This window comes from Hyaena hyaena, unplaced genomic scaffold (assembly GCF_003009895.1).
Source record: "Hyaena hyaena isolate Hyena2069 unplaced genomic scaffold, ASM300989v1 scaffold_55, whole genome shotgun sequence".
NCBI classification, from domain to species: domain Eukaryota; kingdom Metazoa; phylum Chordata; class Mammalia; order Carnivora; family Hyaenidae; genus Hyaena; species Hyaena hyaena.
The window spans coordinates 3,273,407-3,286,796 of NW_024080687.1; the positions used below are offsets into that span (position 1 = coordinate 3,273,407).

General features: G+C 42.5%; 1 non-coding gene and 1 pseudogene across 1 annotated transcript; both read left to right on the forward strand.

Annotated features, from left to right (window-relative positions):
* Positions 1 to 2,079, forward strand: part of LOC120231197 — a 6,107-nt pseudogene extending 4,028 nt beyond the window's left edge.
* A 5,659-nt stretch (positions 2,080 to 7,738) lies between these two features.
* On the forward strand, positions 7,739 to 7,842 carry LOC120231265. Its single transcript, XR_005528295.1, has one exon. It is a non-coding gene; the product is annotated as a U6 spliceosomal RNA (small nuclear RNA).
* The last annotated feature ends 5,548 nt before the right edge of the window (positions 7,843 to 13,390 follow it).

A 13,390-nucleotide genomic window follows, 5' to 3' on the forward strand; every position in this document is an offset into this window, starting at 1 on the left:
TATGACCCAGCAATAGCACTGCTAGGAATTTACCCAAGGGATACAGAAATGCTGAGGCATAGGAGCACATGGACCCCAATGTTCATAGCAGCACTCTCCACAATAGCTAAAACATGGAAAGAGCCTAAGTGTCCATCAACGGATGAATGGATCAAGAAGATGTGGTTTATCTATACCATGGAATACTACATGGCAATGAGAAACAATGAAATCTGGCCATGTGTAGCAACATGGATGGACCTTGAGGGTGTTATGCTGAGCAAAATAAGTCAGGCAGAGAAGGACAAATATCATATGTGTGCACGTATAGGAGGATTAGGAGGAACTTAACAGAGGACCAACGGGGAGAAGAAGGGGGGAAATGGTGGGGGAAAGGGAGAGAGGCAAACCATGAGAGACTCTTGAATGCTGACAAAAACTGAGGACTGATGGATGTGGGGGGGAGGAGGGATGGGCATGGAGGAGGGCACTTGTGGGGATGAGCACTGGGTGTTATGTGGAAACTAATTTGACAATAAACTATTTGTTAAAAAAAAATTAAAAAAAATAAAAGTCTTATGTCTCTAGAAAAAAAAAAAATATGTGTGTGTTTTCTTTCCGTCCCTTTGTGCACAGTAACAGCATACCCTCACACTGCTCTTTTCACCCTTGGAGATATTTTCATAGCATTACGGAAAGCATTTCTTTACCATTTTTTAAAAGTAAATCCCCCCCCCCCCCAACATGGGGCTTGAGCTCACAACCCCAAGATTAAGAGTCGCATGCTCTACCAATTGAGCCAGCCAGGAGCCTCCAGAACTTTCCTCCAGGTTCTCTCAAGGAAAGAAAACACACTCCACAGGACCTCCAACCTTGGTCAACACTGATGAAAGAAGAGATTCTTTTTTTTTTATTAACTCATTTTTATTTTTATTTTTTATCATTTTATATTTTTGAGAGAGAGAAAGAGAATGCCAGCGGAGGAGAGGGGCAGAGGGAGGGAGGGAGAGAATCTTAAGCAGTCTCCATGCTCAGCACAGAGTCCAGCACAGGGCTCGATCCCAGGGCCGTGCGTCCATGACCTGAATCGAAATCAAGAGTCGGATGCTCCTCTTTGAGGAAGACATGGCCGCAGCTACAACAGAGCTTTGGAGGCCCCGCTCCTGCTCCTGACTCACCGCTTTTTTTTTTTCCTCAGTGAGTGTTTGCTCTCACTGAGGAACAAGTGGGTCAGGAAGCCATGCTGTAGCCGTGGCTTTTAAGGATACTGAGAAGTTACCCAAGGAACCAGGGGTGGCGGTTCACAGAATTAGAATCACTGTAACCAGTCTCAATGTAAAATCTTTGGAGAAGGTATGTGTTGATTTGATCAATGGAGCAAAGGAAAAGAATCTCAAAGTGAAAGGTCGAATTTGGATGCCTGCCAAGACTCTGAGACTCACTACAAGAAAAACTCATGGTGAAGGTTCTAAGACTTGGGATCCTTCTCAGATGAGGATCCACAAGTGACTCGTCGATTTGCACAGTCCTTCGGAGATTGTTAAACAGATTACTTCCATCAGCATTGAGCCAGAAGTTGAGGTTGAAGACCATTGCAGATGTTTAAATCACCTTTTTAAATAAATTGATTATCAGCTTAAAAAAAAAAAAAAAGAGTTGGGCACTCAACCAACTAAGCCACCCAGGTGCCCCATGGTAAGAGAACAGATTCTTATTTGTGCAGCCCCAGAATAAAGATGCTCTTCCGCCAATGAGAATTATGGGCAAGTCAAACCCCCAGCTGAGCAACAAAGTGAGGCTCAGCAACATGCTCTCTGTATACTGTTAACATGAAAACCACAGGCCAAAAATAGTGTCACTTAGGTTAAGGCCCCAAGTCAGTAACTAGTCAACACAGGAATTTCTGGGGCAGCACTAGGAAATTCACTGAGAGATCCTCTCTGTTCCCTTTAGGAGGGCAACCTTGCCTAAAACAATGGATTTTTCCTTTATTTTGCTCCCTGTCTACGTTTAAAAACATCTCCTTTTCTGTAGTCCTTTGGAGCTCCCCTCTACTTGCTAGATGAATCGATTCATGAATTGATGCAGCAAGCCAATTAGATCTTTAGAACTTACTCAGTTGAATTTTTGTTATTTAACAACATCCTGGGGAGCCTGGGGGGCTCAGTCAGTTGAGCATCCAACTTGGCTCAGGTCATGCTCTCACAGTTCACGAGTTTGAGCCCCAGGCTTTATCCTGATAGCTTGGAGCCTGCTTTGGATTCTCTGTCTCCCTCTCTCTGCCCTCCCCCACTCATTCTCTCTCTTTCAAAAATGACTAAACATGGGGTGCCTGAGTGGCTCAGTCAGTTAAGCAACCGACTTTAGCTCAGGTCATGATCTCATGGTTCATGAGTTCAAGCCCCGCATTGAGCTCTTTGTTGACATCTTGGAGCCTGGGGTCTGTTTCAGATTCTGTGTCTCCCTCTGTATCTGCCCTTCTCCCACTCACACTATCTCTCTCTCTCAAAAATAAGTGAACAACCAAAAAAAATAAATAAATAAACATTGAAAAAGAAAATCTTAGCCCCTCTTCCAGGCCCTCACAGCACCAGTGTATCTCAGGCCCACAACTGAAAGGTAGCTTCCCACACAACACAACCTCATCACTCACAACCACACTTAAATGAAGCTACTCAATCTTCAGGGTATTTTTTTTTTTTTTTACAATACACATGCCCTTCTTCTGAAATTAGAAAAAATTTAATAAATACTACTTTTTACGAATCAGTGAGTAAGTTATGATGCTCCATTAACACGTGGCCAACAAGCTTTGTGTCCATTTCCCCAGTGTCTAAAATGAAGATCTCTAAATCCATCCTATTTGTGATGCATTTCACAATATGTTACAAATATCAGAAAACCTTACCCCTAAACAGTTCAGCCTTCGTATCATCAACTAGACTCAATATCCATGTAGTTTGGCTTTTTTTGTGTTCTTTTTAATTATGCACAGTGAAATGTTTTGACACAAGTCTTGACAAACGCCTACGATGCCTCGGCTAGCCAAGATCATGATGTTGTACAATTTTCTATCTGCCAGTGAGGTAAAGTCTGCTTTGTTAGAGGCTGCAGCTGAGATGGCAAGAGAAAATCACATCAGACTCAACATCAGTGATAAGTGGATACTTGATTTCGCTCGAACCAAAGATGCATTGCAGGGATAGAATACACCAAAAAATGCCACTTGCCAAAGCATCAAAAATGGTTCCATGTACCAGCTGGGAAGGGTAGGTGAGAGGCATGAAGAACTCACAGGATTGAAATCCAAACAGAATTCGTAGAGACCGTAAGCTCTGAAAAGGGTCTGAATTAAATAGTCTAGGTACTCAACTGGCTATCTATCTCTATGATCACCTTTTTTTCCCTCTTAGCACCTCCAGCCCCTCAACCATGAGTTACTTCATGTGCCTCTGACTCTTACTATAGATGGTGTGCAAAGGTGTGGTTAAGAAGCCATGGATGGAGCACCTGGGTGGCTCAGACGGTCAAGTGTCCAGCTTTGGCTCAGGTCATGATCTCACGATTCATGACTTCGGGCCCTGTGTCGGACTCTGTGCTGATAGCTTAGAGCCTGGAGCCTCCTTCTGATTCTGTGTCTCCCTTTCTCTCTCTGCTCCTCCCCCAGTTACACTCTGTCTCTCTCTGTCTCTCTCTCAAAAACAAATTCTAAAAAAGAAGAAGTCATGGAAAATACCCATGGGATAATTGGCTTAAGATATTACAACCGAGGGGCGCCTGGGTGGCTCAGTCGGTTAAGCGTCCGACTTCGGCTCAGGTCATGATCTCACGGTTTGTGGGTTTGAGCCCCGTGTCGGGCTCTGTGCTGACAGCTAGCTCACAGCCTGGAGCCTGCTTCAGATTCTGTGTCTCCCTCTCTATCTCTCCCTCCCCTGCTCACGCTCTCTCTCTCTTAGAAATAAACACTTAAAAAATTAAAAAAAAAAAAAGATATTACCTAATCCATTGGGTCACACGAGGAAAAAAATCTGTTAACAGAAGAAATGTAGTGTCTGGAAAGAAGACCCAGGGTCAAGAATGTGAGTATGGGTCTCCAGCCGCATCCAGGGCAGAGTGTGCTAACTCCAGCCAAGGCAAAAATTCCAGTTGGATTTGCAGGCCTGGATCTAACCACCCTGAGTAATGTCAGCCACTAAGCCATCATCCCACTAATTCCTCTCGCTATGTTGCTCTGCCCATTAAGGAGGCTTCTGAAGATATTTGTTTCTCAAGCCCACAAGAGAGAAAATGCAATAACCATCTGCCCCAAGCGTCTGATCTGCTTGGCAGTTCCAGGCCTCATGCTCCTGGTTTGTTAGTAATCTCCCATGAAGTGGGCTAGCAGGATCTGGGCACACATGAGGCCCTTAGATGTCTTAATCTCTGGATTTGCAGTTCTGAGAACCAAACTCTGAGCCCTGGTACTATTATGCCATTTGGAAATCTTGCACAAGTGGCCAGCTGAATTTCATGAGCTCACATTGCTGTCTTGGCTCTCTCCTGCTTTATGTGCCAAAGACAACAGGAAAACCAGTAAGTGACATATGTAATCTATCTAAGGGAATTAAAAGGTGGATTGTAATCGCCCTCCTTCTTTCCCACTCTCCATACCTGGTCTCCCTTTCTTTTAGTTTTAATTTTTATTGAAATCCAAGTTAGTTAACATACAGTGTAATAATGGTCTCCGGAATAGAATTTAGTGATTCATCACTTACATATAACACTCAGTGCTCATCCCAACAAGTGCCCTCCTTATTGCCCATCACCCATTTAGCTCATTCCCCCACCCAACACCGCTCCAGCAACCTTCAGTTTGTTTTCTGTATTTAAGATTTTCTTATGGTTTGCCTCCCAGTTTTTACCTTATTTTTCCTTCCCTTCCCCTATGTCCATCTGTTTTGTTACTTAAATTCCACATATCAGTGAAATCACATGTTTGTCTTTCTCTGATGGACTTATATGCTTAGCATAATACATTCTAGTTTCATCCACACTGTTGCAAATGGCAAGATTTCATTCTTTTTGATTGCTGAGTACTATTCCATTGTGTATATACACCACATCTTCTTTATCCATTCATCAGATTTGGACTCTTTCCATAATTTGGCTGTTGTTGATAGTGCTGCTATAAACATTGGGGTGCATGTGCCCCTTTGAGTCAGCATTTTTATATCCTTTGGGCAAAAACCTAGTAGTGCAATTGCTGTGTCAGAGTAGTTCTATTTTTAATATTTTGAGGAACCTTCATACTTTTGTCCAGAGTGGCTGCACCAGTTTGCATTCCTACCGGCTGCGCAACAGGGTTTCCCTTTCTCCACATCCTTGCCAACATCTCTTGTTTCCTGAATTGTTAATTTTAGTCATTCTGACAGATGTGCGGTGGTGTCTCACTGTGGTTTTGATTTGTATTCCCCTGATGATGAGTGATGTTGAGATCTTTTCATGTATCTGTTAGCTATCTGGATGCCTTCTTTGGAAAAGTGTCTATTTATATCTTTTGCCCATTTCTTCACTGGATTATTTGCTTTATGGGTGTGAGTTTGGTAAGTTCTTTATAGATTTTGGATGATAACCCTTTACCCAATATGTCATTTGTAAGTATCTTCTCCCATTCCGTTGGTTCCCTTTTAGTTTTGCTGATTGTTTCCTTTGCTGTGCAGAAGCTTCGTATCTTAATGAGGTCCCAATAGTTCATTTTTGCTTTTGTTTCCCTTGCTTCCAGAGACATGTCAAGTAAGACATTACTACAGCCAAGGTCAAAGAAGTTGTTGCCTGTTTTCTCCTCTAGGATTTTGATGGTTTCCTGTCTTACATTTAGGTCTTTCATCCATTTTGAGTTTATTTTTGGTATGGTGTAAGAAAGTGGTTCAGGTTCATTCTGCATGTCGCTGTCCAGTTTTCCCAACACCATTTGTTGAAGAGACTTTTTTTTTTCCATTGGATATTCTTTCCTGCTTTGTTGAAGATTAGTTAGCCAGACATTTGTGGGTCATTTCTGGGTTCTCTATTCTGTTCCACTGATCTATCTGTGTGTGTTCATGACAGTACCACAGTACGACAGTCTTGGTGATTACAGTTTTGTAATACAGCTTAAAGTCCGGGATTGTGATGCCTCCACCTTTGGTTTTCCTTTTCAACATTACTTTGGCTATTCCGGGTCCTTTCTGGTTCCATACAAATTTTAGAATTGTTTGTTCTAGCTCTGTGAAGAATGCTGGTGTTATTTTGATAGGGATTGCATTGTATGTATAAATTGTTTTGGGTAGTATAGACCTTTTAAAAATGTTTGTTCTTCCAATCCATGGGTATGGGATGTTTTTCCATTTCTTTGTGTCTTCTTCAATTTCTTTCATAAGCTTTCTGTAGTTTTCAGCATATAGATATTTTACCTCTTTGATTAGGTTTATTCCTAGGTATTTTATGGGTTTTGGTGCAATTGTAAATGGTATCAATTCCTTGATTTCTTTCTCTGTTGCTTCATTATTGGTGTATAGAAATGTGACTGATTTCTGAACATTTCTTTTACATCGTGCGACTTTGCTGAATTCATGTGTCAGTCCTACAGTTTTTTGGTGGAGTCTTTCAGGTTTTCCACATAGAGTACCATGCCATCTGCAAAGAGTGAAAGTTTGACTTCTTTCTTGCTGGTTTGGATTCCTTTTATTTCTTTTTCTTATCTGATTATTGAGGCTGGGACTTCCAGTACTAGGTTGAACAAAAGTGGTAAAAGTGGACATCCTTGTCATGTTCCTGACCATAGGGAGAAAGCTCTCCATTTTTTTTGCATTGAGGATGATAAAAGCTGTGGGTCTTTCATATATGGCTTTTATGATCCTGAGGTATGTTCCTTCTATCCCTATTTTCTTGAGGGCTTTTATCAAGAAAGGTTACTGTATTTTGTCAAATGCTTCTTCTGCATCTATTAAGAGGGTCGTGTGGTTCTTATCCTTTCTTTTATTAATGTGATGCATCATGTGCATGATTCATGGATGATTCGTGGGTACTGAACCACCGCTGCAGCCCAGGAATAAGTCCCACTTGATCCCAGTGAATAATTCTTCTAATGTATTGTTGGATTCGATTTGCTTGATTCAATTCTCTTGTTGAGAATTCTTGCATCCATGTTCATCAGGGAAATCATACCTGTTCCCTTTGATCCGTTTACTCTTTCCTGTCCCACCCCAGCCACATGTGCCTCCAGCAGCCCAGTTCCAGAAGTTGGTCCCACACAGTTTCCCCCAGAGGCCTCTCAATTGCTGGAGGCACATGTGGCTGGGGTGGGCCAGGAAAGCCTTTTGGGTCCCCATCTGCTAAAGGACTCTCACTCTTTCCCAGCAAACCTTGCCCAAGGCAAATAAAACTCCCCCCCCCCAAAAAAAGATTATGAGAACTTCAAATACGAAGAAAAGTTAAAAGAACTGTACAGTAAGCACTCATATACTCACCACTTAGATTCTACAATTAACATTTGTCTGTATTTGCCCTATTCCCTTATCACACATCTATTCCATCCATCAATGAATCCATTCTGTTTTTGGCGCAATTCAGAGTAAGTTGCAGATAGCAGGACACTCCACTCCTCAACACTCTGGCGTGCGTCTCATCAACTACACTCTATGAAGCTTAGGTTTTTTAAAAAGTACTTTCCACCCTTTACTCTTGTTATCAAAATTAGTTCAACTTTTCTTGCATGCTTAGTGTTTTTTAAATCATATACTGTATGCTCACGTCAGTAGCATATGTACTACAACTAAAACAGAACAGAGACTAGCATGGCCTTTGCACAAGGATTACATGCAAATTTGTGAAGTGTTCCATAGATTTTTTAAGAAATTACATACTGGGGTACCTGGGTGGCTCAGTCAGTTAAGTGTCTTACTTCAGCGCTGGTCATGATCTCACAGTTTGTAAGTGCAACCCCCCACATCGAGCTCTGTGCTGACAGCTCAGAGCCTGGAGCCTGCTTCAGATTGTGTGTGTGTGTGTGTGTGTGTGTGTGTGTGTGTGTGTGTCTGCCCCTCCCCTGCTCTGTCTCTCTCTTTTAAAAATAAATAAACATTACCAAAAAATATTTTTAATTACATACTGTAGTAACCCTTTATATCCATTAGGATAGCTACTATCAGAAAAAAAAAGCATTGACAAGGGTATGGCGACCCTGGTACACTGTTGGTAGCAATGTAAGATGGTATAGCCACTACAGAAAACAGTGTAGCGGCTCCTCAAAAATTAGAAATAGAGGGGGCGTCAGCGTGGCTCAGTCAGTTAAGCATCCAAATTTAGCTCAGGTCATGATCTCACAGTTCACCAATTCAAGCCCCACATTGGGCTCTGTGCTGACAGCTCAGACCTGGAGGCTGCTTCCAATTCTGTGTCTCCCTCTCTCTCTCTCTGTCCCCCCTCCACCCCGCCCTTGCATTCTGTCTCCTCTCTCTCTCTCTCAAAAATAAAAACATATTAGAAATAGAAATGTCGGGGCGCCTGGGTGGCTTAGTTGGTTAAGCGTCCGACTTTCGCTTAGGTCATGATCTCGTGGTTCGTGGGTTCGAGCCCCGCGTCGGGCTCTGTGCTGACTGCCAGCTCAGAGCCTGGAGCCTGTTTCAGAGTCTGTGTCTCCCTCTCTCTCTGACCCTCCCCTATTCACGCTGTCTCTCTCTCTCTCTCTCTCCTAGAAATAAATAAAAAAGAAAAAAAAAAGAAATAGAAATGTCATAGGATCCAGTAATTCCACTTCTAGGTATATACTTAAAAGAAAGGAAACAGGGTCAGAAAGAGATATTTGTACAGCCACGTTCACAGCAGTATTATTCACAATAACTAAAACAGGGAAGTGATCCAAGTGTCCAGTTGACAAAGAAAATGTATACGTATGCAGTGGAATATTATTCAGCCTTAAAAAGTAAGGAAATTCTGACATATGGCTCTGCTCAGGTCATGATCTCACAGTTTGTGGGTTCGGGCCCCGTATCGGGTTCTGTGCTGATAGCTAGCTCAGAGCCTGGAGCCTATCTTTGGATTCTATATCTCCCTCTCTTTCTGTCCCTTTCCTGCTCACGCTGTCTCTCTCTCTCTCTCAAAATAAAACATTTTTTAAAAAATGTTTAATTCAGTGGCATGTAGTGCATTCACAGTATTGTGCAATCACCATTTCTATCAGGTTCATTTATTTTCTTTGATGTTTATTTATTTATTTTTAAGGGAGAGAGAGAGAACGAGCATCCAGTGGAGGGGTAGACAGAGACAGAGACAGAGAATCCGAAGCAGGCTCCAGGTTCCAAGTTGTCAGCTCAGAGCCCGACATGGGGCTCAAACCCATAAACTGTGAGGCTGTGATCTGAGCTGAAGTCAGCCGCTCAACCAACTGAGCCACCCAGGGGCCCCCATGTCTCCCCAGTCCTAAAACATTCCCATCTTAGGGCACCTGGGTGGCTCAATCGGTTGAACATCTGACTTCGGCTCGGGTCATTATCTCAGGGTTCCTTAGTCTGAGCTGCGCATCAGGCTCTCTGCTGACAGCACAGAACCCACTTAGGATCCTCTATCTCCCTCTCTGCCCCTCTTTCACTTGCACACATGCACGTTTTCTTTCTCTCTCAAAAAACATTTTTAAAAAAGTAAAAAATAAAACATTTCCATCGTCCCAAAATAAAACTCCATACCCATGAAGCAGTAACTCCCTATCTCCCCTTCCTCTGCGCCTGGTTGCCTCCAATCTACACTGTCTCTATGGATTTGCCTACTGTGAACATTGCATAAAAACAGAATCATACAATATGTGGCCTTTCGTGCTTGGTGTCTTTCAATTTGCATAATGTTTTCCAGGATAATCCACATGGTAGCAATGTATCAGTACTTCACCTTCTTTTAAGGCGGTCATATTCCATTGTTTAGAGGTCCTACACTTTGTCTATCCATTTTTGTGTTGATAAACATTCTCACTGTTTTCACCTTTTGGCTCTTGTGAATAGTGCTGCTCATCGCGTTGTTCTTGAGTATTTGCTCTACAACAGCAATTACAAGCATTTTAGTTTCAGGATCCCCTTATACCCCTAAAAAATATAGGATATCCCCAAAGAGTTTTTATGGGGGAGATACATAAGTATGCAGATTGATGACATTAAACTGAATTTTTTTAATATTTAAATATTGTTATGTTAACATAAACATGTTTTTATGAAAAATATATTTCAGGGGTGCCTGCATAGTTCAGTCGACTAAGTGTCCGACTTCAGTTCAGGTCATGATCTCAAGGTTCCTGAGTTTGAGCTGCATGTCGGGCTCTGTGCTAACAGCTCAGAACCTGGAGCCTGTTTCAGATTCTGTGTCTTCCTTTCTCTGCCCCTCCCCCACTCACATTCTGTCTCTGTCTCTCTGTCCTTCTCAAAAATAAATGAACATTAAAAATTTTTTGAAAAACAGGGGCGCCTGGGTGGCTTAGTCGGTTAAGCGTCCGACTTTCGCTTAGGTCATGATCTCGCGGTTCGTGGGTTCAAGCCCCGCATCGGGCTCTGTGCTGACTGCCAGCTCAGAGCCTGGAGCCTGTTTCAGTCTGTGACTCCCTCTCTCTCTGACCCTCCCCTATTCACGCTGTCTCTCTCTCTCTCCTAGAAATAAATAAAAATATTTTAAAAAATTTTTTTGAAAAACAAAAGTATATTTTTAAGAAATCAGAAGAGAGGCATTGGTTTATATTTTAGCAAATCTCTTTAATGCCTGGCTTAATAAAAGACAGACAGATACTCATACTGACTTCTACATTCAATCTGTTGTGATAAGCTGTTTGGGTTGGCATCTATGAAGAAAATGCAACCTTACCAACATATGTTGTTGGAAACAGGAGGCCTCCTGAGGGGCACATGGGTGGCTCAGTAGGTTGAGAGTCTGACTTCGGCTCAGGTCATGATCTTGTGGTTTGTGGGTTCGAGCCCCACATCATATTCTGTGCTGGCAGCTCAGAGCCTGGAGCCGGTTTCAGATTCAGTGTCTCCCTCTCTCTCTGCCCCTCCCCCGCTCATGCTCTGTCTCTCTCTGTATCAAAAATAAACTATAAAAAAATTTTTTTTAATTTTTTTTTATCTTTTATTTATTTCTAGGAGAGAGAGAGAGAGAGACAGCGTGAGCAGGGGAGGGTCAGAGAGAGAGGGAGTCACAGACTGAAACAGGCTCCAGGCTCTGAGCTGGCAGTCAGCACAGAGCCGGATGCGGGGCTCGAATCCACGAACCCCGAGATCATGACCTAAGCAAAAGTCGGACGCTTAACTGACTAAGCCACCCAGGCGCCCCTAAAAATTTTTTTTAAAAGGAGGCTTCCTGAATGGGTTTCAGGGATTCCCCCAAAATCTCTGTATTGCACTTTAAGAACCGTTGCTCTAAAGATTTCAATACATATCCTTCACTTCTCAGAGTCCAGCTAGAGTGAATATTATTCTACTTCATAAGAACTTTGCAACTGTATAGTTACACTACCACACCCATTTATGTTATAACCATATGTGCGACATATACACACAACAGAAAGGACAGGTGCAAGGGGTGCCTGGGTGGCTCTGTCGGTTAAGCGTCTGACTTCGGCTCAGGTCACGAACTTATGGTTCGTGGGTTCGAGCCCCAACTCGGGCTCTGTACCGACAGCTCAGAGCCTGAAGCCTGCTTCAGATTCTGTGTCTCCCTCTCTCTCTACCCCTCCCTGGCTTGTGCTCTGTCTCCCTCTCAAAAAGAAAGAAACATTTAAAAAAAAAAAGAAAGGAGCAGTAAACGGAATGATACAATTACAAAGTTATTTTGCTTTGTAATTTTTTAAGTAAATTGAGGAAAAAAGATAGCCCTTTATATTTATCCACAGTTACCAAGTCCAGTGTCCCCATTCAATTTCACCTAAAGACTCAAATTTCCATTCGGGAGTACTCCCGTTCAACTTGAAGACTTTCCTTGTCTTGTGGTCCGCTGACAATAAACTCTCTTCATTTGTATCTGAAATCGTATTTTGTCTTCATTCTTCAAAGACATTCATGCTAGATATGGGATTCTTTTTTCCTTCAAGCTCCTCAAAGATCCTTTTCTACTGTTTTCTGGCCCTATCGTTCCTGATGAAAAGTCAGCTTAGGCAAACATTTTTCTCTTGCTAACCCAGTGACTATCCCTTTAACACCAGTTGTAAATGTTACAGGCTAAGAGTCTCTTGTCCTCTCTCAACCTTGGACAAAGGGGCATCAGGGTGGCTCAGTCAGTTGAGCAACTGACTTCCGCTCATGTTGGTTCGCAGGTTCATGAGTTCAAGCCCCACTTCAGGCTCTGTGCTGACAGCTCAGCACAGAGCCCGGTCGGACTCTGTGTCTCCCTTTCTCTCTGCCACTCCCAGGCTCACAGTCTGTCTTTCTCTCTCTCTCAAAAATAAATAAACATTAAAAAAATTAAAAGACTAAAAGCTTGATCAGATTTAGGTTAAATTACTTTTTGGCAGTAATAAATTATAAAAATAAAAAAAAATTTTTAAAAGCTTCCAAAAGAGAAAGAGAGGGAGGAGCCACACAGATATTATCATTATGTTTTTGTTTAAGGTTGTGGTGTTTTTTAAAATATTTATTTATTTTGTTGGGGCGCCTGGGTGGCTTAGTCAGTTAAGCATCTGACTTTCGCTTAGGTCATGATCTCGCGGTTCGTGGGTTCAAGCCCCGCATCGGGCTCTGTGCTGGCTGCCAGCTCAGAGCCTGGAGCCTGTTTCAGTCTGTGACTCCCTCTCTCTCTGACCCTCCCCTATTCACGCTGTCTCTCTCTCTCTCCTAGAAATAAATAAAAATATTTTAAAAAATTTTTTTGAAAAACAAAAGTATATTTTTAAGAAATCAGAAGAGAGGCATTGGTTTATATTTTAGCAAATCTCTTTAATGCCTGGCTTAATAAAAGACAGACAGATACTCATACTGACTTCTACATTCAATCTGTTGTGATAAGCTGTTTGGGTTGGCATCTATGAAGAAAATGCAACCTTACCAACATATGTTGTTGGAAACAGGAGGCCTCCTGAGGGGCACATGGGTGGCTCAGTAGGTTGAGAGTCTGACTTCGGCTCAGGTCATGATCTTGTGGTTTGTGGGTTCGAGCCCCACATCATATTCTGTGCTGGCAGCTCAGAGCCTGGAGCCGGTTTCAGATTCAGTGTCTCCCTCTCTCTCTGCCCCTCCCCCGCTCATGCTCTGTCTCTCTCTGTATCAAAAATAAACTATAAAAAAATTTTTTTTAATTTTTTTTTATCTTTTATTTATTTCTAGGAGAGAGAGAGAGAGAGACAGCGTGAGCAGGGGAGGGTCAGAGAGAGAGGGAGTCACAGACTGAAACAGGCTCCAGGCTCTGAGCTGGCAGTCAGCACAGAGCC